Source organism: Pleurodeles waltl, chromosome 3_2 (assembly GCF_031143425.1).
Source record: "Pleurodeles waltl isolate 20211129_DDA chromosome 3_2, aPleWal1.hap1.20221129, whole genome shotgun sequence".
NCBI classification, from domain to species: Eukaryota; Metazoa; Chordata; class Amphibia; order Caudata; family Salamandridae; genus Pleurodeles; species Pleurodeles waltl.
The window spans coordinates 141173924-141200286 of record NC_090441.1 but is presented as its reverse complement, the minus strand read 5'-3'; positions in this window follow the sequence as shown (position 1 = coordinate 141200286).

The following is a 26363-nucleotide window of genomic DNA, read 5'->3' as shown; positions in this document are numbered from 1 at the left end:
TGGTGAAAAACCCACTCGGAAAATTTCGTCAATCAGGTTCAACGTATTGTTTATTGTATAAGTTCTTCTTTAACACATAGATGTTCAACCAAAATTCTTCCAAAAGACAGCCAACACGTGTTTCGCCCTTTATTGCAGGTAAGCCAGGGCTTTCTCAAGGCTGTGAAAAAGCTGACAAAAAGTGCTACCCGGATGTGATGGTTGTTAAAACAGGCAAGTAAATCAAACAACCATGTCTAAATGTGCTCCCCGAATGGACAGTGCAGACTACCACGAGACAACGCACATGCAGGGTAAGTTGCATGGGGATTTAAAATACAATAATGTTGACTGTAAGCAGGATGGAAATACCTACTACACATTGCATGTAAGTCAGTATATACATGGAGTGGCATGGGTAAAGGGGTATAGCAGGGGGGCATGCCCTGCACATACAGAAGCTGGGGCACAACATAACACAACACCAACAACAGTCCCATGGGGGCATCCTGTCATGACAACAATGGAGCTAAGGGAAAGCCTCGACAGGAGGGAAGGCCACCACGTCAAACTTACATCCTGGCACTCGTCAGCCAAAATATCTCCTACATTAACTAGGGCCCTATCAGCAATCCTCTAGCCAAAACAACAACTGCAATGTAACTGCAACAACAGTTGACACTAACACCTCTGATCTTTGTGCAGCTATAGTAGCCAATGGCAGTAACCTCCCCATGGAACATACATACCTAAATTAGGGGGTGAGGATGACATCTGCAACAATCTCCTGAAACAAGACAAAGGCCCCAGTACACTCATATGTCAATGCCCATAGCTGTCACATACATCAGCCAAAGAAAACAGCAATAGCAGCGACACAGCACTAAGGACACACACATGCTGCATATGTCAAGGGTCCTTCCCGTGCCTGGCTAACAAGGCAACATCACAAATGTCATACTGCTCAGACAACAGCATTGAGGAGGGGACACATGCAACTGGCCACTGAAATACACCTGCACAGTCAGAGGACCAAATAGGACACTGATACGATAAACAGGGCAATCCAATGTAACACACATTACCCAACATCAGCAGGACACATTAACAATGTCAACATCCAGGGCTTTCTCAGGGCTGTGAAAAATGTGTAAAGATATGTGTAATGAGATGTAATGAAATACAAAAGAAACTTAAGCTGACAAAAGGTGCTACCCGGATGTGATGGTTGTTAAAACAGGCAAGTAAATCAAACCGCCATGTCTAAATGTGCTCCCCGAATGGTGAGAAAAGAGAGAAATATATAAAAGGACAAACTCATGATGAACTCCATAAGCAAATATTTGCGAAATCAGATATTAGAAAGAAAAAGGAGAAGGTAAGAAAAAATGATAAAGGTGATCCATTGAAGGGATGCAGTAAAATAGAAACTTGAAAGTGTAACCCCATTGGTTAATATAAAACTAACCAGTGAATAAGAGCATGCTGGCACTCTCGTGATTTGTAGTAAGAAAATAACTACGTGAGAAGGTAGAAAAGATTTTTTTAAACAAGGAATAGTCTAGATGAGTAAACAGATGAATACAAAATGAATGCATACCAAGACATATTGGATAATGGCATCTTCTGATACAAATATCAGTTCATATTGATCTAAGTACAGAAATGTACATAACCTTTAGGAAAAACTAGTTCACTGGAATAAATGTAAAGTAAAAATGAAAATAAATATGAACAGAAAATAAGCGATCAATCTTACACCAAAAAGAAAAAGAAAAAAGAAAAAAAGGAAAAAAGGAAAAAAGTAATATAAGTCTGTATAAAGAGGTACTAGATTTTAACTCAAATCTATTCATCAAAACAATACGAGGTACAGCAGAGTCCAATAACAATTCGCGTATTCAAAGTTCTTAAATTGCCGGAGACATTAAATAAATTCAAAAGTTGGAAAAAACTTCAGTATAATCCAACAGTACCACAATCGAAAAAACCAAGTCACATAACTGTGAGTTCAATAGTAACCTAAGTATGGGCCACTGGGCAAACATCTATTAAGCAGCTAAGGGGAAAACATTCACCCAATCTCTGATGTCAAAGACATGCAATACAAGTAGTCTTGATGCACAAAAATAATAATCTAAATGCTATGTAAGGGAATTATTAAACCTCTATACTAGCGAAACAAAAGTGAGGTAATACCTAACATAGACAAATATCGCTAGTAAACAAGAAAGGCGATCATAAGTCGGCCTTTGGTTCTAAAAGTACATGCAAGCGAGTCCCAGAGATGATTCTTACCGGGCTAAGTTGAAAGCTGCTTTTACTCGCGTCCCGCGGTAAATCGCGAGTGTGCGGTAAACGTCCCGGCGTTTTAAAATCAAGCATCGCCGGGGAAAAGTCCTTCCTCTGATGTGGATAGTAAAAACAGAGGAAGGACTAGCGGGATCTAAAACCCCTTGTGAAACGGTGCCGCCATTTTGGAAAAGGAAAAATAGGCTTGTCTCACATAATTTAAATGAGAAGCGGCCAAAATAAAAACAAAGAAGGGGACAAATGTAAAAAACGGGCGGGAGAAAAGAAAACACGGAAAGAGATACCGACAAGAGATATTATTGAGTGGTATCTGTAATTTAACATTTTGCGTGTTTTCTTTTCTCCCTTTGTCAGCTTAAGTTTCTTTTGTATTTCATTACATCTCATTACATATATCTTTACACATTTTTCACAGCCTTGAGAAAGCCCTGGCTTACCTGCAATAAAGGGCGAAACACGTGTTGGCTGTCTTTTGGAAGAATTTTGGTTGAACAACTATGTGTTAAAGAAGAACTTATACAATAAACAATACGTTGAACCTGATTGACGAAATTTTCCGAGTGGGTTTTTCACCATTTCTTAGCCAAGTACTTCTATATGAGGAGGGTTAGGGCCCAGGCCCTTCGGTGATTAACTCCCACTATTTCACAACGGCATTCTTCACAGGAAGTTTCTCGTTTGGACCCTTGCATTTTTAACATAATCTACGAATACACTTCCTGTCCAAGCCATCATTTACGGAATGTCTTTTCCACTGAATCGAAGAGAACTACGCAATTCTAAACTTGATCAAGTTTTCAGTACATCTGATGCTGGCACTCTTAATTCTACCAATACCAACTATACTTCGGCAAAAAGTACCTTTCTAGCTTTGGAAAAATCACTCAAAAAGGAAACTGCCAAGTGGTGGGAGGTGGCTTCCCTCAAAAAATATTTGGAAAATGATCGAATCCCCCGAGGTCTTCGTATCTTGATCTTTCCACCAACTGACACCACCTCCCGCGAATCTTTACAAAAATGGGAAGACAATCTTAAAACAGCCTCGGTCAATATGATTCAACAACTTATCGAAATTTCCCAAAAACAGTATGAAAAACATAAATTGGAGGTTGACCATCTCACCCAACGAATAGAAGAGGCTAACTGGGGGGACATTACCACTAAGAATTTTGCCATTCTCAATAATATCATCGACAACTATGAGTCTGACATTATTCAGAGAAAGAACCGCAAATTTCGAAGAGACCTCCGTGATTACCAACAGGGGAGAGTTTACACTCTCAGCAAGAAATACGACCAAGTTTCTGATACCAATTCCCCGTCTGAACCACAAAGTTGTCCAGATACTATTCCATCCTCAGAAATTGAGTCCTCCGATAAATCTGAGGGCGACTCAACCACCAGGCCAAGGGTGAATTTTTTAGAGGAAACAAGGCGTTATCGCCTTGGAACCTTACAAGATACTCGAGTAAAACCACTAGATATTTCAACCACTACACCAAGTACGTCGGGCATACAAACCAGGGCCCGCAGCAGGAGCCTTCGATCATAAAACATGATGACCACTTAGTTGTAAATCTTTCTGACTATTTGCTCTCTCCAATTGAACTACAGACCTTGAACTATGGCTTGTCCTACTGCCCCACTAACTTTTGGAACATTACACAAACTAAGATTGATTTCTTTAAATTCATTCGCCAACTCAAACTCAAATCCTTTTTTTCTACTTTTTCTTCTTCCTCCTCTCCATCATCAACTTCATCATCTCTATCACCTTCTTCCAATTTTAGTGATATTTCGGTTCAGGACCTAGAGGACATTCGACTTTTGTGCAACTTATCCAATACTTCTGATTCAGACGTTTCTCTATCATCATTAGCACAAGACTTGGAACTAAATATTAATCAATATTATCCTTCAAATCTTCGTCCTAAGTCCACCTTTACTCCTACACTTCCGGCGGGGAACTCCATAGACCTCTTTTCACTTGCAGTTTTGAGAGACCTAGACAAAGAGTATGTAAGATACTGTCAAAAGCGCAAATACCTCCCTTCTATTCTTAATCGCCAACAACTGTCAGTCATAGTAAAACTGCGCAATAATCCCAACATCACTATAAAGGAAGCAGATAAGGGAGGTAATATTGTTATCCTTAACACTTCTGACTACCTCAAAGAGGCCTATCGACAACTTCTAAACCCCAAGTGTTATAAACGTCTCACCTCTAATCCTACAGCACATATACAACATAAACTTTCTGTCCTTCTGGATCACTGGCTCTCCCGCCAAGTGATCTCTCACAAAGAAAAATCCACATTACTCCTATCTCATCCCACAATCCCCACTTTGTACCTTTTACCAAAAATTAATAAAAAAGACTTTCCTCCAAAGGGTAGACCTATCATCTCTGGTGTCAATTCAATATGTTCCAAACTAGGGACTCTCATTGATCATGTTCTCCAACCTTTCATGATCAATTTGCCTTCGTTTGTTCGGGATACCAAAGATATTATTCAAAAACTCCAAGATATTGATTGGCAACCAGACTATCTGGTTGGTACTATCGATATTGTAAGCCTCTACACCTCCATTAAACATCATGATGGTTTAGAAGCAGTTAAGAAAATCTTGTCGACTAAACCAGTGACCTTTGCTACACACAATCTCATGATATTGGACATGCTTCAATTTTGCTTGGAGAACAACTATTTTCTCTTTAATGGAAATTTCTATCTTCAATTACAAGGGACGGCAATGGGGGCAAAATTTGCGCCTCCATATGCATGTATTGTGATGGGGGCAGTAGAAAGAGAGTGGCTATGGAGCGACAGGAACGAACATTTTTCCTCAAATATTATTTTCTGGGGAAGATATATTGATGATATACTGTTGATTTAGCAAGGAAACAAGGATCTTTTGACTGAATTTTTACAATCCCTGGTATCCAATAGATGGGATATTGACATTACATATCATATTTCAGATGTGCAGGTAGAATACTTAGACCTTCTAATTTACATCGACAACGAAAAGTTGCATCCAAAATTTTTCAGGAAACAGACGGCGGCTAACTCAATCTTACATGCGTCCAGTTGTCATCCGCCCAGCATAATCAGAAATATCCCACAAGGGGAGTTCAGACGTGCTAAAATTAACTGTACTGATTCCAGTGATTACACTTATTTTTCCTCACAAATAATGGACAGGGTTTATAGTGAGGGGATACAACCACACGTCCCTTAATCTTTCCAAAGAAAAATCTGGTGCTCTGGACCGAATCAAAATGATCAACAGCTCACACCGGCCTAAAGTGGATCCAACCATCCGGCTGATTACAGAATTTCACAATGGTCACCATCTTATTCGTAAACATCTTCAAAAACACTGGCATTTATTACAAAACAACCCTTCCATTCATCAATTTATCACCTCCCATCCACAAATAGGGTTTCGTCGAGCACCGAACCTCCGGGATAAACTTTGTCCATCCTTCTTTCGATCTAAACCTTCTGGAGTCAGTTTCCCACAACCAAAGGGGTTCTTTACTTGTACTAAGTGTTCAATTTGTAAACTTGGACTCAACAGATCCACCATACTCAACCTTAATGGCAAGGACTTCAGGATCAATGACTTTGTCAATTGTGAGAGCATCAATGTTGTTTATTCAATTTGGTGCCCCTGCCAAAAGGTCTATATAGGGAGTACCATCCGACCTCTAAAAATTTGTATACAAGAACACTACCGAAACATTCTTAAACTGGAATCGAAGGCACATCTTGTGGATCACTACAAAACATTTCACTCTCATGAACGACACTTTACCTTCTGTGGCCTCAAACGAATCTCCTCGTCCCCTAGGGGAGGTAATCTACATCTACGTTTACGTCAAGAAGAAAGTCGAATCATCATTCATCATAATACAGTGCACCAAGGCTTAAACCAGGATCATGAATGGCATTACTGGCTGTTATAATCTGATGTTTTTTGCTTCTATTATTGTTTGTATCTAATTCCGGTTCTCTCATTTTGTTGTAATTCCTTTCCCTCCTTGTTATTGTATTTTCTCTTCTCTGTTTTTACTTCTCATTCTCTGTAGTGGATGTATTGTTGATCCCTTAAATTTCTTTCATTGGCCATAGTCTGCGTATATGCCACTCAATTGTTCGTTCAATTGTTTTTTACCTTCCCAATCTTCATCTTTTTTAGTTTTCCTTACCTTTTTCTACTATTTATGGTTCTATTTTCTTATTAAATATGCTTCTCTAAATTCTCGGCTTTTCATAAATGAATAAATACATTTTTCTTTACTTTTCCTATCTTTTCCTTTTCTTCTTTCTCTCTCTTTCTCTTTTTCTCCATTTCCTCTTAACGTTTTTTCCATCCTTTAATTTTATTTTATTTTATTCAGTTTATTTCCATTTACTCTTCTTTCTTCCTATTTAACCTTTGTTTTGTTTTATTTAGTCTTTTTTCGCTTTTTTCTTGAGTATTTACATAATAGTATTCACAAAATGTTAAATTACAGATACCACTCAATAATATCTCTTGTCAGTATCTCTTTCCATGTTTTCTTTTCTCCCCCCCGTTTTTTACATTTGTCCCCTTCTTTGTTTTTATTTTGGCCGCTTCTCATTTAAATTATGTGAGACAAGCCTATTTTTCCTTTTCCAAAATGGCGGCACCTTTTCACAAGGGGTTTTAGATCCCGCTAGTCCTTCCTCTGTTTTTACTATCCACATCAGAGGAAGGACTTTTCCCCGGCGATGCTTGATTTTAAAACGCGGGGACGTTTACCGCACACTCGCGATTTACCGCGGGACGCGAGTAAAAGCAGCTTTCAACTTAGCCCGGTAAGAATCATCTCTGGGACTCGCTTGCATGTACTTTTAGAACCAAAGGCCGACTTATGATCGCCTTTCTTGTTTACTAGCGATATTTGTCTATGTTAGGTATTACCTCACTTTTGTTTCGCTAGTATAGAGGTTTAATAATTCCCTTACATAGCATTTAGATTATTATTTTTGTGCATCAAGACTACTTGTATTGCATGTCTTTGACATCAGAGATTGGGTGAATGTTTTCCCCCTAGCTGCTTAATAGATGTTTGCCCAGTGGCCCATACTTAGGTTACTATTGAACTCACAGTTATGTGACTTGGTTTTTTCGATTGTGGTACTGTTGGATTATACTGACGTTTTTTTCAACTTTTGAATTTATTTAATGTCTCCGGCAATTTAAGAACTTTGAATACGCTAATTGTTATTGGACTCTGCTGTACCTCGTATTGTTTTGATGAATAGATTTGAGTTAAAATCTAGTACCTCTTTATACAGACTTATATTACTTTTTTCCTTTTTTTCTTTTTTCTTTTTCTTTTTGGTGTAAGATTGATCGCTTATTTTCTGTTCATATTTATTTTCATTTTTACTTTACATTTATTCCAGTGAACTAGTTTTTCCTAAAGGTTATGTACATTTCTGTACTTAGATCAATATGAACTGATATTTGTATCAGAAGATGCCATTATCCAATATGTCTTGGTATGCATTCATTTTGTATTCATCTGTTTACTCATCTAGACTATTCCTTGTTTAAAAAAATCTTTTCTACCTTCTCACGTAGTTATTTTCTTACTACAAATCACGAGAGTGCCAGCATGCTCTTATTCACTGGTTAGTTTTATATTAACCAATGGGGTTACACTTTCAAGTTTCTATTTTACTGCATCCCTTCAATGGATCACCTTTATCATTTTTTCTTACCTTCTCCTTTTTCTTTCTAATATCTGATTTCGCAAATATTTGCTTATGGAGTTCATCATGAGTTTGTCCTTTTATATATTTCTCTCTTTTCTCACCATTCGGGGAGCACATTTAGACATGGCGGTTTGATTTACTTGCCTGTTTTAACAACCATCACATCCGGGTAGCACCTTTTGTCAGCTTAAGTTTCTTTTGTATTTCATTACATCTCATTACACATATCTTTACACATTTTTCACAGCCCTGAGAAAGCCCTGGATGTTGACATTGTTAATGTGTCCTGCTGATGTTGGGTAATGTGTGTTACATTGGATTGCCCTGTTTATCGTATCAGTGTCCTATTTGGTCCTCTGACTGTGCAGGTGTATTTCAGTGGCCAGTTGCATGTGTCCCCTCCTCAATGCTGTTGTCTGAGCAGTATGACATTTGTGATGTTGCCTTGTTAGCCAGGCACGGGAAGGACCCTTGACATATGCAGCATGTGTGTGTCCTTAGTGCTGTGTCGCTGCTATTGCTGTTTTCTTTGGCTGATGTATGTGACAACTATGGGCATTGACATATGAGTGTACTGGGGCCTTTGTCTTGTTTCAGGAGATTGTTGCAGATGTCATCCTCACCCCCTAATTTAGGTATGTATGTTCCATGGGGAGGTTACTGCCATTGGCTACTATAGCTGCACAAAGATCAGAGGTGTTAGTGTCAACTGTTGTTGCAGTTACATTGCAGTTGTTGTTTTGGCTAGAGGATTGCTGATAGGGCCCTAGTTAATGTAGGAGATATTTTGGCTGACGAGTGCCAGGATGTAAGTTTGACGTGGTGGCCTTCCCTCCTGTCGAGGCTTTCCCTTAGCTCCATTGTTGTCATGACAGGATGCCCCCATGGGACTGTTGTTGGTGTTGTGTTATGTTGTGCCCCTGCTTCTGTATGTGCAGGGCATGCCCCCCTGCTATACCCCTTTACCCATGCCACTCCATGTATATACTGACTTACATGCAATGTGTAGTAGGTATTTCCATCCTGCTTACAGTCAACATTATTGTATTTTAAATCCCCATGCAACTTACCCTGCATGTGCGTTGTCTCGTGGTAGTCTGCACTGTCCTGTCCTTGAATCCCTGTGACGATCTCCTCAGGGATGATGGCTGCAACCATCTCCTCCATGTGGTCCAGGGCCTCCTGGTGTGCTGGACTCCCCCCACCAGTCTGCAGTGCTGCCTTCCTGTTCCTGGCCATTTTTTCCTTTGTCCTACGTTTGCAGTCATGCCAGCGTTTCTTACACTCGGTGACTGTCCTGCGTACTTCAGCCACACTGTTGATGTAGTCAACAATTTGTTGCCATATGGCCTCTCTCCTACTGATTGGCAACTTAGAGGTGATGAACAGTTGGTGCTGGTGTTCCGTCACCTCTTTAACCAGGATTTCCTGCTCCTCTGCACTGAAGCGACACTTTCTTTTTTTTCTATATATGTCCTGGTTCTTGTATGGATCATCCTGGCTGGTTCCTGGTCTGCTGTCATCTTCCTGGGGTCTGTAGTGGCATCTGGGATCCATTTTAGCTCTCCTCTGCTGAAAGGGCAGTGTTCGCGGGTATTTTTGACGCTATTGCGTAAAAAAAAACGGCGCATATCCGGGTTGCGGTGTCGTAAATCGACCCACAGTCATTTACGTCGTGTTAACGTTGTTTTCCTTTACGACTTGACGCTGCGATGTGCGTAAAAAAAAAATGACTCCCACCTGTTGATTGCGCCGCCGTGCGTCAAAGTATAAATTTGACGCCCGCACGGCGCATCGAAATGGCGTTAGCCGGCAGTAAAATCTTTGACGCAAAACTGCGGCGGCGCAGCTTTGCGTCAAAAAGTATAAATATGGCCCTAAGAATTTGCTTCCACTTGCACAAAAACAATTTCAAAATTTATAACAAAGGGCCACATCTATAATTTTTCCACTCAATGCAACACAGCAAGACACCTTGCTGCACTGTGTGAAAGGGAAAGGGCAGGAACGAGCCATATCTATCAACAAATGACGCATTTCTGCTCTCTGCTTGCGGTGGCAGGATTGTTTTGTGCAAGTAAGGACATCTTCCTGCCCAAAAACAATCGTTTAAAGCCTTTTCCTCTTTCTATGTGTCCAGCCTAATGCAGCACTATAGAAGGTGGAAAAACAAGGAGAGATAAATATTTTGCTCCTCATTTTACCTCACCTGGGAATGCATAGTATTCTGAAAAAAGGAAAAGCACCAAAAATGCATGGAGTGTATTTATTCAGCAGTAGACAATAAATGGTGCATGTTGCTGTATGTATTACTAGGCCTTCTTAGATCCCCCCTGGGTTTGGTGCACACAGCATCCCAATGACCCTCTAACTAAGCTAGTTAGTCCTTCTCCCATTATAATTTGTGCATTTATCTATCATCACACTCATCACACTGCCAGGTGCTGAGAACCATATCATGATAACCACAGCTCTGTGGTCATCACACACTGCATGACAAAACCTCCCATATAGGCTCAAAACAAAGTATGGTGTGGCATGCTATCTGCGTGGGTGAGTACTTCAGTGACTCACAAAGGGGAGGTAAGCTCTATAAAAATGCTACAATACAAGACAATACTGCAAGTGAGCAGATGCTCTTCTAATTGACAGTCTTGCACAGTAAAGTCCACTTGACTGCTGACACCCTTGCCATCAAGCTATGTCTGGTTAAAATTATGGATGTGTTAAGTTATTAATGGACAGGACTCAAATGACTTCACCTTCGAATGCTGTTAATGGGACCAAATGCCAAACACAGTCAGGCTAGCAAAGGACACTGCAACACGTCATAAAGGGATAGGGTGCAGTTTTTTGTTTCTGGCCCGCAGGGCTCTGCATGGTTTTGCCATCCAATGGCAGTAAAGACAGATTGCAGGTCAGAACTTCACTATGGGAAGGGTGAGAAGGGCAGGACAAAGTACCCAGGAATCAGCAAGGTGAGTCTGAGACATAATAACCAGCCTTAAATTAGTAATGTTTTCCATGAAATGTGCATGTATAGACCAAGACCAAAGTTCTTGAATGAACAGGGCTTCACATTAGCACTAGTTACATTACACAAGACAACACATCCCCTCACACATCACAACACACACCACCTCACACATCACCCACACCACATCATGGCACCACAACAACACCCCAGGTTCTCTGAGGAGGAGCTCAGGGTCATGGTGGAGGAAATCGTCTGGGTAGAGCCACAGCTATTCGGATCACAGGTGCAGCACACCTCCATTGCTAGGAAGATGGAGCTCTGGCGCAGAATCGTCGACAGGTTCAACGCAGTGGGACAGCATCCAAGAACACGGGATGACATCAGGAAGAGGTGGAACGACCTACGGGGGAAGGTGCGTTCCGTGGTCTCAAGACACCATATTGCAGTACAGAGGACTAGCGGTGGACCCCACCTCCTTCCTCACAACTAACAACATGGGAGGAGCAGGTCTTGGCAATACTTCATCCTGAGGGCCTTGCAAGAGTAGCAGGAGGAATTGACTCTCGTAAGTCAACTCTTAACTATTATATCCCCCACCCTACCTGCATGCCATCACATACCCCACCGTAACCCTCACCACCATCACTCCAACTCCTCACATATGTCCCACTATCACAACCCACCCATCCCAACACCAAGCCCTGCATGCAACACCAAAGCAGGGACACCCATCAACAAAGCATGTCCACTACAGATACCCACACAGACTCCAAACCAAATATCACACAAGGACCTAGACAAGAATTCAAGCACTGGAGTACAGGGTCACTCACGCATTGAACACAATGGCACACATAGATGCAATAATCATGCCTTTACACCCCTGTAGGACCCTTACCCAACATCACCGGACAGGAGGTTCCAGGCATATCCATTCCCCCCACAGAAGAGGCCCACAGTGATGACAGCATCTCTGCACAACTGGATCAAGATGACCAGCCCAGCCCATCTGGGACCTCGGGACAGTTGGTTCCCCTGACACTGGCACAGGCCACCACAGAGCCTCCCCCCCTCAGGAAACACCACCACAGCACCCACCCAGCGGGCCCATCTCTCTGTCCCCAGGCCACGGCAAGCAGCAGTGTGTCCACCACTACAGGGACCCCAGGCAAACCCACCACCCCAAGAAAATCAGGGACCTGGGGCAGTGCCAGTGGGCACACGGTTCGGGGGACAGAGGAGCAGGAAAACAGGGGAACTGGGAGGACACTCCATGAGGCCCTCTTCAACATCTTGGGAGCGTACCATAATTCCCAGGAGACAATGGCAACGGTACTGGCCAACTTTCAGGAGACCCAGCGGCTGCAGGAGGAACACTATCTGGGGATCATGGAGGAGCTGATGTCCATTAACACCACCCTGGTCACCATTGTAGGGGTGCTGAAGGACCTTGTCAACACCAGGAGGGACACCGGCACAACAAGGGGCCCCTGGCACTAGCCTGGATGATGAAGAGCCCTCCACCTCCGCTGGGGCTAATGGACAGGAGGCACTGCCACAGGACCACGACATCAGCACCCCAGCCCCTAAAGATGGAGAGCCACCCCGCAAACGGTCCCTGAGATCCAGGAACAAGACAGAGAACATTGCCAAGACCCCCGCCAGGAAATGAGACCCCCCTGAATGTCACCCTTCTGTCCCACTTTGTCACCCTGTCCATCCTTCAACTGCCCTTGCTCCACTTCCTATGCCCCTTTGGACAATGCACCTGTGAAACAAATAGACTGGACTCTGCCATGGACGTTCCTTCACCATCACCCCAGCCCATTTTACAACCCCCTCCCCTTATTTGTACACAAATAAACACACATCAATCATAAAACAATCTGGAGTCAGTCTGTGCGTTCACTAATGTGTAATTGCAATAACTATGGAATATAGAAATGTCAATTTAATTGTCCACATACCGATGAAACACAGCTGTAGGTCTTGAGGAAATATAGCAGAGGGCACAAAGTGGGACCCACATCTGTTAAATTGAAAGTCAAAGTGACAAGTCAGGGTCCTTACACTGGGTGAAAATGACAGACTTCTGATGGCTCAAACAATAGTATGAGATGTGTGAGGCAGTGACATCTTCTTACCTGTGTCTCACTGGAAGTATTGCTGGATAATGCTGTTTCTGTTGTCGATATCCTCTTCTTCTGCCTCCTCTTCTTCACTGTCCACAGGCTCCACAGCTGCCACAAGACCTCCAGCTGGACCATCCTCCTGCAGAAAAGGCACCTTGTCGCAAAGCCAGTTTGTGCAGCATACAGCAGGCCACGATGATCTGGCACACCTTCTTTGGTGAGCAGCAGAGAGAACCACCTGCCATATGGAGGCACCGGAACATGGCCTTCAGGAGGCCGAAGGTCCGTTCGATCACCCTCCTAGTTCCCCTATGTGCCTCATTGTAGCGTTCCTCTGTCCTTGTCCTGGGATTTGTCACTGGGGTCAGTAGCTATGACAGGTTGGGGTACCCACAGTAACCTGCAAATTTCGAGGGACAACTGTTAGACACACACTAACCCGTAGGGACAAACCCAGACGCCCATTCACACTGTATAGGGTCCTTGTCCTCACCTATTAGCCACACACGGTGCCTCTGGAGTTGACCATCACATAAGGGATGCTGCTATTCCTCAAAATGTAAGCGTCATGCACTGAGCCAGGAAATTTGGCATTCACATGGGAGATGTACTGGTCGGCCAAACACACCATCTGTACATTCATCAAATGATAGCTTTTCCGGTTTTTATACACCTGTTCCCTCCTGCGTGGGGGTACCAAGGCCACATGTGTCTCATCGATGGCACCTATGATGTTGGGGATATGTCCCAGGGCATAGAAGTCACCTTTCACTGTAGGCAAATCCTCCACCTGACGGAAAACGATGTAGCTGCGCATGTGTTTCAGCAGGGCAGACAGCACTTTGGACAACACGTTAGAGAACATTGGCTGGGACATCCCTGATGCAATAGCCACTGTTGTTTGAAAAGACCCACTTGCCAGGAAATGGAGTACTGACAGGACCTGCACTAGAGGGGGTATCCCTGTGGGATGGCGGATAGCTGACATCAGGTCTGTCTCCAACTGGGCACACAGTTCATGGATTGTTGCACGATCGAGTCTGTAGGTGACTATTAAGTGTCTCTCTTCCATTGTCAGCAGGTCCACCAGCGGTCTGTACACCGGAGGATGCCGCCATCTCATCACCTGCCCCAGCGGACGTGCCCTATGGAGGAGAACAGCAAGCAGAGAGTTAGCCTACACTGAGGTATCACAAAATGTCATTTGCACACATTTATTAATCCGCAATGTGCCTGTTACTGTGTGTATGCAAAGCCTAGATAGGTTTGACGCTGTTATTACTTATGCCATGTGACCTCCTGAAATGGCGGCTGTCTGACCTGTAAGGTGGGACAAGGGGATATGAGGTAACTGCACTGGTGTTGTACACCATCGTAGTAGGCGGTCGCAGACCGTGGTGCAATCCTGCATTGGTTAACATTGGACCCTATGGGTCCCTAGGAGCCACTGACGATGTACGTCGGTGGTGATGGTATGCACCGCCGTGGACGTGACTGCCATTTTATGTCTGTTTACTCACTTGATACCTGACTTTCAACAGAGAGGACCTACACTGCAAGTGCTGCTGTGACCTCAGTCTGGAAGTGACCATGGCTCATGTGTCTGGGGAAAGGGCCCCTGCCTTCACTTCGGGGGAGTTGGAGAAATAAGTGGATGGGGTCCTCCCCCAGCACACACAACTGTACGGTCCTCCAGACAAACAGGTGAGTACACTGTGAGCATGCTGCATGGGCAGAGCCTGTTTGGGGTGGTGTGGATGGAAGATACATGGTGGGGGGACTGAGGCCTGCATGAGCGGACGTTGACTGTATGTGCGTCAGATCAAGGGTGGGAACGTGGGCAAATGAGAATGACGGTCCGTAATGGTCAAGATCTTCCTTTTCCCCTGTACTATTCCTCTAGGTCAGCACCCACCAGAAGAAGGATATTTGGCGTGCCATCGCCAAGGACGTCCGGACCCTGGGGGTCCACCACAGACGGAGCACCCACTGCCGTAAAAGATGGGAGGACATTTGCCGCTGGAGCAAGAAGACGGCCAAGGCCCAGCTGGGGATGGCCTCCCAATGTGGGAGGGGTGCCTATCGCACCATGACCCGCCTGATTTTCCAGATCCTGGCGGTGGCGTATCCGGAGTTGGATGGGCGCTTGAGGGCATCACAGCAGCCACAAGGGGGTGACTACAGTCACGTTCATCTGACTCTGCGCGCATTACGAGGTGTCTTCAGTGGGTTCCCCTAGGCCAGGGCGAGCTTGGTAGGCAAGTTCCCTTGAGAGGCAGGTTCAGTGGAACCCCAACCCCACTAGTGGTTAGTGCCATCTACACCTAGTCAGGCTCCTGTGACTTCCATGTGTGCAGCATTCGGGCTTAGGCCTTGTACCCCATGGGCATGTGAATAATCTAGGAACAATAAGTGCATGGCATAGTGCAGAGGGCTGCTGTGTCTGTAGTGTCCGCCAACGGTAGTGGTGTTGCATGCACTGAACATGTCTTTCTTATGTCTTTCCCACCCTTTTTGTGGTCTCCCTGTTCTTGTCTGCTCGGAGGAGCAGTGGCACCAGAGCAGGACGGAGCTGCATCCCACTTGGCCCTGGAGGGCGAAACAACGGAGTCAGAAGCCACCAGTGGGACGGAGGGAGAGGGGTGACAGCGACTCCTCCTCTGATGGGAGCTCCCTTGCGGTGGCGGGCCCCTCTGTGCCCACCGCATCAACAGGTACAACCGCCACCCCCCCACCAGCACTGCCCTCCCAGCAGTCCCTCAGTGTGTGTCCCATGCCCGCTCACTCAGGAGGGTGGGCATCTCCTTCGCCCCAGGCACCTCAGGCCCTGCCCCAGTCAGCCCTGCTGCCCTCAGTGAGGAGACTATTGACCTCCTGAGATCCCTCACTGTTGGGCAGTCTACCATTCTGAATGCCATCCAGGGTGTTGAGAGGCATTTGCAACAAACAAATGCATACCTGGAGGGCATTCATTCTGGTCAGGCAGCCCAACAGAGAGCATTTCAGGCTCTGGCCTCAGCACTGATGGCAGCCATTGTCCCTGTGCCCAGCCTCCCCCCTCCAACTTCCTCCACCCAGACCCAATCCCCTGTACCTCAGCCTATCCCAGGCACACCATCAGACCAGCATGCACACACCTCAACACACAAAAGTGGCTCAGGCAAACATAAGCACCACACATCTCACAGGCACTCACACAAGCATCATACCCATGCAGACATACCAACATCCACTTCCTGCACTGTGTCCCCCTCCTCCACGTCCTCCTCCTTCCTCCCAGTCTCATCTCCACTCACACCTGCATGCCCTACATCTTCAGCCACTACCTCCATCACCAGCACGCCCATCACCACATACCGTTCACGTGCCCTCACCATCCCCACTACCATTCACACATCCCCTGTGTCCTCTCCCAGTGTGTCAGTGAGCCCTCCTCCCACAGTACGCAAACGAAGGCACACACCCACCCAACAGCCATCCACCTCACAACAGCCTCCAGCCCATGCACCCTCACCCAAAATTCAGCAGACGTACACATCCTACAACCACTGCCTCTTCCTCCACTCCCAAACCCCCTCCATCTACCCGTCCCAGTGTGTCTAAAAATAATTCCTGGCTAATATTGACCTCTTCCCTACACCTCCCCCCCGTCCGTCCCCTAGGGCCAGGCTTTCCAGGTCCCAACCCAGCACCTCAGCCACCATATCCCCAGGCAGAGTGGTGCCAGCAACTGCCGGCTATTGGAGTGCGCCAACAATCAGGGCTGCCAGTGTGCCACGGAGCGAGGGCAAGGACATTCCGTCACCTGCCAAGCTAAAAAAGTTGCCCACATCCCGGATGGAGAAGCAGAAAACACCTGCCACCAAGGGGTCAGGGAAAACGAAAGGGGATAGTGGCAAGACAGCTGCGCCATCATCAAAGGTGGGGAAGGGCCAGAAACTGAAGGGCAGGTCAGGAGAGGGCATGGTGGCACCGACTGAGGGACCAGTGTCACACCTTCTTTTCACGTCGACACCAACCTTTACGACGAGAAGACCGCCACCTGCACCACCACCTGCACCGCCACCAGCACCGCCGCCTCAGAGCCCACTGCCAGCACTGCTGCCACCTATCAAGTGCACTTGACTCTGTCAACAGGTCAAACCTGTCGGATATTTTGATGGCTATGAGTCTTGAGGATGCTTGGCCTTGAGATCACTTTACATTGACCTAGCTGACTCTGTGAGGTATGGGGATGGAGGGTAATGTTCAGCAAGCAAGGGTTCATCATGGATGTGTGTTGGCCCCTATTCTGTTCTTGCTTAATATAAACAGGCTACAATCCGTTCTTGTGAAATTAGGGCCAGACGTTCCTGTTGTCAACAAAAAATCTATTCCTGCACTTTTGTATGGAGATGTCACAGTCTTGATTTGCAGAACTGCAAATGGCCTTAGTTGACTGCTATAGGAAATATCTTGACTTGGAGACATATTTCTCCAAAACTTTTACCATGGTCTATGGCTCTAAAAATGTTTAAATGTACTGTATGCGCATTAATGATAGGAACAATGAGAAAGTTACTCAAATTAAATCAAATCAAATCAAAATCAGCTTTATTCGTTTTTTTGTTAAAATCATAAAAGGGCAACATAAAAATAAGCTATAATAAATACTTTGCAAAGAAAATATAAATTACCTCCACTCTCCTTAAAAAGTATCGACTTTCTATGCTTTAAGATGGCCCATAAAAATTTAGACATAACATTTCAATTATAGATAGTTGGCAAAGATAGTAAAAACACATAGGCTGGACGACATTGTACCAGGTTCATGGATTTCAACAATGCCAATAACAATGCCTTTCTTTGTATATTGTACAAATTACAGAAAAGGATTGTATGAAAGGTGCTTTGATCAGTCTCTTTGTCACATGGCACCTTTCCAAAGGTCGCGACCAGTCATTCATGGTTGGAAAACTCACCAAATGATGGAAAATGTCCAATCTGAACTTGGTCAAAACAAATCTGTGCTTATCATTGCTTACCCTAATTAGATACACCTGCATTCCAAAAGAGCTTAAAATCAGCTGTTTCTTTACAACAGTAGGTTTGAACAGTTCTACAGATAACCTTAGCTCTTCCAGGTATATCAAACGCTCATTTTTCAGGGATTGAAACTGACCTTAGAGTTTCAGGTTTGAGAAAATAATCTTCATGCCCCAAGTCAGTCAGGAAGTTCTTTACATATTCTAGCCACTGTACTCTTCCTGCTTGACTGGATCTAAGACATGTCTTGATTCAATTTGGTATGCGCAGAAGACCATACCTTGTGTCCTATTTGGGGCAGGAATTTCACATTCAGCACTTAACGTGCGGCCCAAACTATTGATATATAAGGAAAAAGAAAAGGAGCCAAAACACATCCTTGCCCCCCTTCTATGCTGAATGGTACATTCACCCAGTAATCCATACCGCACTCTGGCCCTACAACCCTGATACATTTGCCTGAGGAATTGTATGATCGCTAAATCCACCTTAGGGTTCATCATAGTAACCCACAATTTACTGTCAATTACAAGTCAAACGCAGTTGAAAAATCAACAAAAGCCAGGTATAATCTCCTGTGCTTGATAATACAATATATCTAAACAAGCATCTTTAAATTAAGGCCCTGCTCAACTGTCCCCACTCCTACACGAAACCCACACTGTAGATCAGATAGGACATTCTTCTCCTGAGCCCAATCCTGCAATCTTTCCAAAACAATGCGACCAGCCACTTTCACCATGGAATCTAATAAGAAGATTGGCCGACAGCAGTTTGGACTATGCCTCTCCCCCTTTTGAAGATTGGCACAATGAGAGATTCAATCCAAGACTCTAGTAAACAACTTTTACAGCATGCGTTTAACACTTGAGTGAGCAGAGGTCTCCAGAGGCTAATTGTAGCTTTAAATAAGTCTATAGGAATAAGATCATGCCCCAGGACCTTACTACCCCTGTTCGCGTTTACAGCCATTGTGACTTCCTCTAAAATGAATTCCAGGTTAATTGGAAAGTTAACGCAGGCAAGGGAACAACTGCCAGGGGGCTCACCGTGGATTGAACTTAACCAAACTGAAGGACAAGAATAAATGACCGAGAAATGTGAGATCAAATCAGCCTCACTAAGCTCACTTTCCAGGCATGGTCCATCATCTGGCGTAAAATAAGGGTAATTAATTACGCGCTAAAATGAGGCAGAATCTTTACTAAGGCTAGTTTCTTGTAGTTATCCTGCAGTTCTTCTTTCAGCACTTTTTTACTGACTTAGGACATGATTAAAGTTGTTCCTAGCAGCCCGGATTTCATGAATACAGGGTGGGCTATTGTGTAAAGCTGTTTTCAGTATATACTATGAGCCGTAGTACAGGGTCCATCAAACCACCCCTTTTTCTTAATATTCTTCCCCCTACTGGGAACCCGCAATCCCTCCTTAATGCCCCCAGCAATGATCTAGAAAGCTTCTATGGTCTCCTCAGGACTAGAGCCCATATCCAAACATTTTTCAAAAGCCTGTTTATTACAGCAAATCAACTTTTTCACAAACTCCTGGGAATCAATCTGGGACCATCACAAGGTATACCCATTTTGCCTTGCAATTTTGATACCACCCCTCATGCAATGATTTGGCAGTGCCGCCTGGGCTGACCGATCCTGGGACAAAAGATCCAAATTGATACTTAATGGGTAATGCCCACTACATACAATGGTGTGGGTAGTACAATTTCCAACCTTTGTGGCATTGCTATTTGTTATTACTATGTAATCTATCATCAAATGTTTCTCTTGTCCATCAAAAATGTATGTAAATGGGACTGATGGGAAGCAAATCTCATTACAAAAAGCCAAATCAGTATTAAAAAGAATGTGTAAAGTGTGAAGGCCCATCAGTCCCCCTTTCACTGAGACCACAGATCTTAACGGGATTCTTACTACATAATACAGCATTGAAATATTCACTCCACAAGATCCTTATAAATAGCGTTCCTAATAACTTCAAAATCCTTTTTTAGTTGACTCAGGACTGAATTGACCGCCGCTTTTGGAATGTTGTTATAAAAATTAATTAATGCCAGCACACATGTAGCTGAAGATGCAATAGTAACAATCTGATAGCAGGGTAGTGGAGCCACCATGGTTACACTGGCAGCCTTCACAGTATTTGAACTAAAAGTACAGATTCCCCCTTTGCCCTCCCTGAGTTCAATGGCACTGCAGGAGTAGGTTCTATGACCATTTAAATGAATTGGGGTTGCTGCCCAAGTCTCCTGAAAACAGAGTATGTGAAAACCGTTTACAAAATCCCACCCCAATCAGCTATTTCCAATTTAGTCGGCAAACCTGCTACGTTCCAGAACGCTACCGTGGTCGTCGTTGTGCTAGATATAACTCTAGTAACAGGAAGAGCTTCCAGGCAATTATGACTTCACCCTATCTCCTCATCTAGCAAGCTATACGGGGATCTGTTGCACTCCTATCGCCAGGGCTATTAATCTTTGTTGTGAGGTCACCTAATAGATTAGAAAGGTACGCCATCCTAAACCCTAACGGGGTGATTATGTTTGTTTCCAGTCAATCCAGTCCAGTCATACCGATATACTGTAAAGTTTGGCATCACCGCCCAGAAACCCACTCTACCAGGCGCAGCATTTTAAGGGACATAATCACACAACCTCCCTGTAACTTTTTCTGTCCTCTCCCCACCCATTTCACTCTCCTAGCCATTTTAATATCCTCAAACAGTTCGCATGAGAGACCTTATTTCTCCCATAGCCAATGTATAGCTTTATTCCTCAACGATATCCAGTTTTCCTTAGCCTCCACCGCTGGAGGGAGGGTTGGTGCATTAGCCAGCAATACCATACCAGCAGTTGGTATATCTGGAAATTCTAGGGCTTTTCTCATCTGGTCAGCTTTGATCTGGTCTTTTCTGGGCTCCTGTACTTGTGCTGTAGTGCTATAGTCCTTGGTCAAACCAACCTTATTCATATGTACCATCTGAACAGAGTGATGTCCCAATAACTGATTGCCAGACAAGCCTACTCCTTCCTTCTGCTGTACAACACCCCCCATAGTTTGCATGAACCCCGCCGTTGTATTATTATCCACTCCCTGGTTCAGAGAGGACACCTGAGATGGTTTTACTGCTCCTGATGCTAGGGCTGATTGTAAAAGTCCTGTACAAGTAGAGATCATTCGTTCCACCTGAATCACTCTATTGTCAGTGACAGTTTAACAAAGGCATCCAGCAATTGCACAGTATTTAACAACTCTTTGAACTCCTCAAATGTAACTTTAGCCGTACTTTTTCTTATGGCAGGTTTTACTATGCCCGTTTTATTAGACGTTTTTATGATCTCGCTGTTCAGTCTTGATCGTTCCTGGCTCGGTTAATTGGCACTTAGGTAGGGGACCTGTCATCCTTATACGTTTTAGCGGGAGCTCGGGTTATGTATTATCAACTAGATTAATGGGATTACGGTCCCTATCCATGCTATCTGTGTTACCTCTATCTACCATGTCCACTATAGAAATTATTGACTCACAGTGGGAGGTGCATAATGCTTCCTCCTCACATGTGAATAGGGATTCCTCAACAGTGGTGAATTGCTCCTCAATAGCTTCCATCACCGCTGTCATATAATTTAATAAAGAACACGAGCGTCCCTGCTCTTGTACCTTCGCACCACATGTTGAATGTTTTCTCTTCTCCATCATCAGTCTTTCGCTCTACATCAAGACTCTCCCACATACGTTTGCCCCTCCTCACCTAGCTCACCCCCACCAATTAAAATCTAATTCTCAGCTTGTAATTATAAAGGAACAGTCTAAACATCAATTGCTGATGGGTGCAGGACGGGCCCTCCCTTGGCCCAGGCACGGCCTGCTCACGTCCGACGCAGCAGGAAGAACAGACATGCTTTATAGCGCAGAACAATGCCACAGAGTACGAGCAGCCCATGCAATGGGAAGAAGAGGCACACTTTATACCGCCGAATACTGCCACAGGTGAGCGCGATGCTCGAAACGCATCCTGGGACCCCAGAATGCTGATCAATGTAGTCCCCCTGTAGCACCAGAGTACGAGCAGCCCATGCAGCAGGAAGAAGAGATGCGCTTTATAGCGCCAAACACTGCCACAGGTGAGCACGATGCTTGGACCACCTCCTGGGACCCGAGATTGCTGGTCAATGTAGTCCTCCTGTTGCACCGAAGAACGAGCAGCCCACGCAGTGGTAAGAAGAGGCGGGCTGTATAGTGCCGAACACTGCCACAGGTGAGCGCGATGCTCGGGCCGCCTTCTGGGACCCAAGAATGCTGGTCAATGTAGTCCTCCTATAGCACCAAAGTACAAGCAGCCCCCTCAGCAGGAAGAAGAGACAAGCTTTATAGCGCCGAACACTGCCACAGATGAGCACGATGCTCAGGCCGCCTCCTGGGACCCGAGAATGCTGGTCAATGTAGTCCCCCTGTACCACCAGAGTACGAGCTTTCACCAGAAAGTGACTCAGTTCTTTAACATTGGTTTACCATTTGATAACAAAAAAAACATTTCTTGCTAGCAGTTGGCACAATTTTTCCTTTATTTCTGTTATAGGGAATAAGCCAATATGCCTTTCACTTGAGATCCATAAGAGAAAGTGTATTCTTATTTTAATGTATGGAGCACGTGTATGGGATTATAGGGATGTAAGCAGCATCCAAGTTGAAGAGAAGAGAGTGAGCTGACTAGGCCTGGGCAAAATAAATCTGCTCCACTTGCAGAGTTTTCAGAATTCGGGTAATATGTGCTGTGCAAAGTAGTGCGGAGTTCCTGAATTTCCGTATCCGACAATAGGTAGTTCTTTGTTTCTGTTTACACGCATGAGATTTGTTTTAGGTGTTCACTTGGCAGTGCCGCAGGCTGCTAGAAAGTGTGCGAGATACACATCTAGTAGATTTTCCACTCGAGAAGCAGCTACATCTACTCTAGAAGACATATTTGAGTAGGATTTCTTCTCCAATGGACTGTTCAAGTTGTATTTTAGTGAAAGAAGCCTTTTTTGATACTTTTTTCCAACAGGAAGAAAGTGCCCCAGAGACTCCAACTTCCTGTTCCTGTCCAACAGGCTCGTCCCAGTGCTTTTTCCAAATCCTGTCACTTTTCACCTGGATTTCGAGGTGGAAGGACCACTCGCTTTGTCTGCTGGATATATAACTTTGGATTTAAGGACTTAGAAAACTATTGTATGAGGGTGTTGTTTGTTTAATAGGGCATGCACCCGTATTTCTTTGTACTTTTATTTGATTTTTAAATTTCATTGTGGTGGGTGGCCTGGAGTTTTAATAGGGGCCTAATTATTTTTTGCATTTAATTTTTCACCTGTTGGAAAGGGAAAATGTTTCACAGTTCTCTCCATGTTTGTTACATTTTCAATATTCATTTATTTTACCATGTGACCTAGTCTTCCAATGGGCAATCCAGCTAGAATGCTCAGTACTAGCCATCAGTGCATGAAATAAATGTTTCTTTGGTATATGTTTTTAAAACATCATTTAGTTCAGTGATGGCATTGGATTAAATAAAAAATGTTGGCGATTGTTTGTATTCATGTTTTTATTTGCAAAAAGTGTATATGTGGGGGAATATTTCATGCCATAGGTGGATGTGTGCCTTTGTAAAATTTTTATAACTCAAGTAATTTTCGTGTTTTGCATTGCAAATTAATGGTAGTGTTTTCTTCAGTGTTACCAAGCCTCCTTTTTTCTAGCTAGTGTGTGTGTGTGAGTGTGTTTGTGTGATAAAGTCATCCTTTTGGCCCTGATCGCCCTCAAACCTGTTGGCTGATACTGATGGTTACTGCTAACGAGTCCCAGCCCCAGTGCTCTCTGTAAAATGGTATATGCAATTAGGCGTAATTACAGGTAGGCTCTGACAACCTGCCTATAAGTTCCTAGTATATAGTAGAGCATGTAGGTTTAGGTACCCCAGTGTAGTTAGGGTACCCCTCGGTGCCCTGCTGTGGTCCCTGGTGTCATTGTAAAAGCAGGCCTGCATTACTGGCTGCTTTTAAATTAAAGTTAAACCAAAATTCGACTTTGGAATTAAAAGTACTTGCAAAGTCAAAAACTCCCTTATTTTTATACATGTCAGCCCTATGATCTGCCCTAGGAGCCCTAAGAGTTGGGTGTATATATAAGCAGGGATGTTATAAAATATGTTTTATAATCCCTGTGAGGGAAAACAGCCAAATTAGTTTTTCCCCATTTTAGTGCATTAGCTCAATAGGTTAACATTGGACGTCTTTATTTCAAATTAATAAAGTCTCATTTGCACAAGGAAAGAGCTAAAACTCTCAAGTTTGGTATCAAATTAAAAGGTAGAATACATCCAACAGCTTGCCATGGTTGATTTATTGTAACTAGTACGAAGAAAGAGTTTTAGAACTCTTTCTGAAAGCTACCAAAATCAGCGCAGTAGTGCACTTTCCTGGTTGGTCAGTCTCTGGCAGCCTTAAAGAGGTGCGAAGTGGCTTGGGCTGAAACAAAGAAAGTATCTGGTGGGAGGAGAACTGATGCAGCAGATGTCAAAGCACAATGCGGGTACAGTGGCCAAACTGGTTTTCAAAGGAGAGAAAGCCATCTGGGACATAAAATGGACACCCCCCATTTCCTGTTCCCCCAGCAAGATGGGAGCTGCAATAATTAGATTAGGAGATGGGTTGGAGGGGCTGTGTTAGGGAGACTTGGCCACACCAGTGGGTGGGCTAAGCCAGATGTAACCTCCATGTCGAATTTTTAAACAATGTTGCTTTCTGGGATTCATTTTTGTCATACTACACAGGAGGTGGTCACCCAAGCGGGTGGCACCCTGCATCCCATTGGACAGGGATGACCCCATGCTTGCCAACCCAGAAGCAAGGATAAATATGGCTCAGCTGCCCAACAATGCAGATCCTTGATGGAAGAAGATACTGAGAAGAATGACTGCTTTGCAGAACTCTTGTTCTGCACCTCAATGACTGTACCCACAAAGACTGCACCAGCTGCACACTCTGGGCTTCACCAAGAAAAGGGTTTTGCCTTACTCCTGCAACTCCAGGAGTGGACTCCCTGTAAGCTACAGGTGAAAAGGAGATGACCTGAGTGCCCTGCATCAAGTCCTGCAAGAAGAGCCCAGTTGACCAGCATCCAGTGGCTATTTGAGGATTCTGACCAGGTGCATTCTGAGAACGTTAATCCCAACTTCTAAGTGGTAACTCAGAGCTTCTCAAACCTTGGATCATGTTTTTGGACACTTCAAGGACCCCAAAAGGACTTCTAGATGAAGATCCAGACGTTTGGAGAAGTTTGGAGCAATTTTAAAAAAAAGCTTCATAAGTGGATCGACCTGACATCGAGAGTCAAGCCGGCTACCTTTAACCACAACTCGGCCTGATTTTCAGGTCCGTCTCTCTGAAAGCTCCAGAGCTCCAGTCTTCCAGGATTTGACCAGGGGCTTGCAGAAAGGCAATATAAAGATATTGCATCAAAATCGGCTTGCTGACGAGGACCGCACAACGTTGAAGAAGAAAAGCTCCAAAAATGTTTGAAGTATGAAGGTAAAATTTTGACCGAGGCCTCCCGCTCAGTGTATCTAAGCAAGGCTGCATTGCGGTCAGCCTCAAACCTTTGACTCGGACCCCCTGTCAAGAGCAGCAAGATGTCTCTGATTGGTGCTTTTGGTTTTTAGGCGCTACAAAGCAGTTCTTTTACATTTAGTCATATATCTGGTTCCTTACATGAGATATTTGTTGTTTTGATGTCATTTTAAACATTAATATATTTGCTATTTTTATAAATGGGTGTTGTATTTTTATTATGTGTTGAGTTTTACTTAGTTACTGTTTTGTTGATATTAAATGATTTACACACCTGTCTCCTAAGTTAAGCCTAACCGCTCGTGGGCCAAGCTACCAAGGCATGAGCAAGGAATAATTTATTGAGACCTTGACTGGGCCTAGTGGGGTATGGTGACCTATTGCTAAGTGTAGGTACCTACCTGCTCTTAGCAATAATCCACTTTTCAACATTTTGTCATCGGCCACCATTTGTCTTTGTTCTACATGCCATGTGGCCAGGGGCCATTTTGTGTGGTATTTTTCCATAGGCCTGAATGTGTTCTTTCTTCTCCATGCCTCTTTTCTCATTGATGTTGTTTTACCAT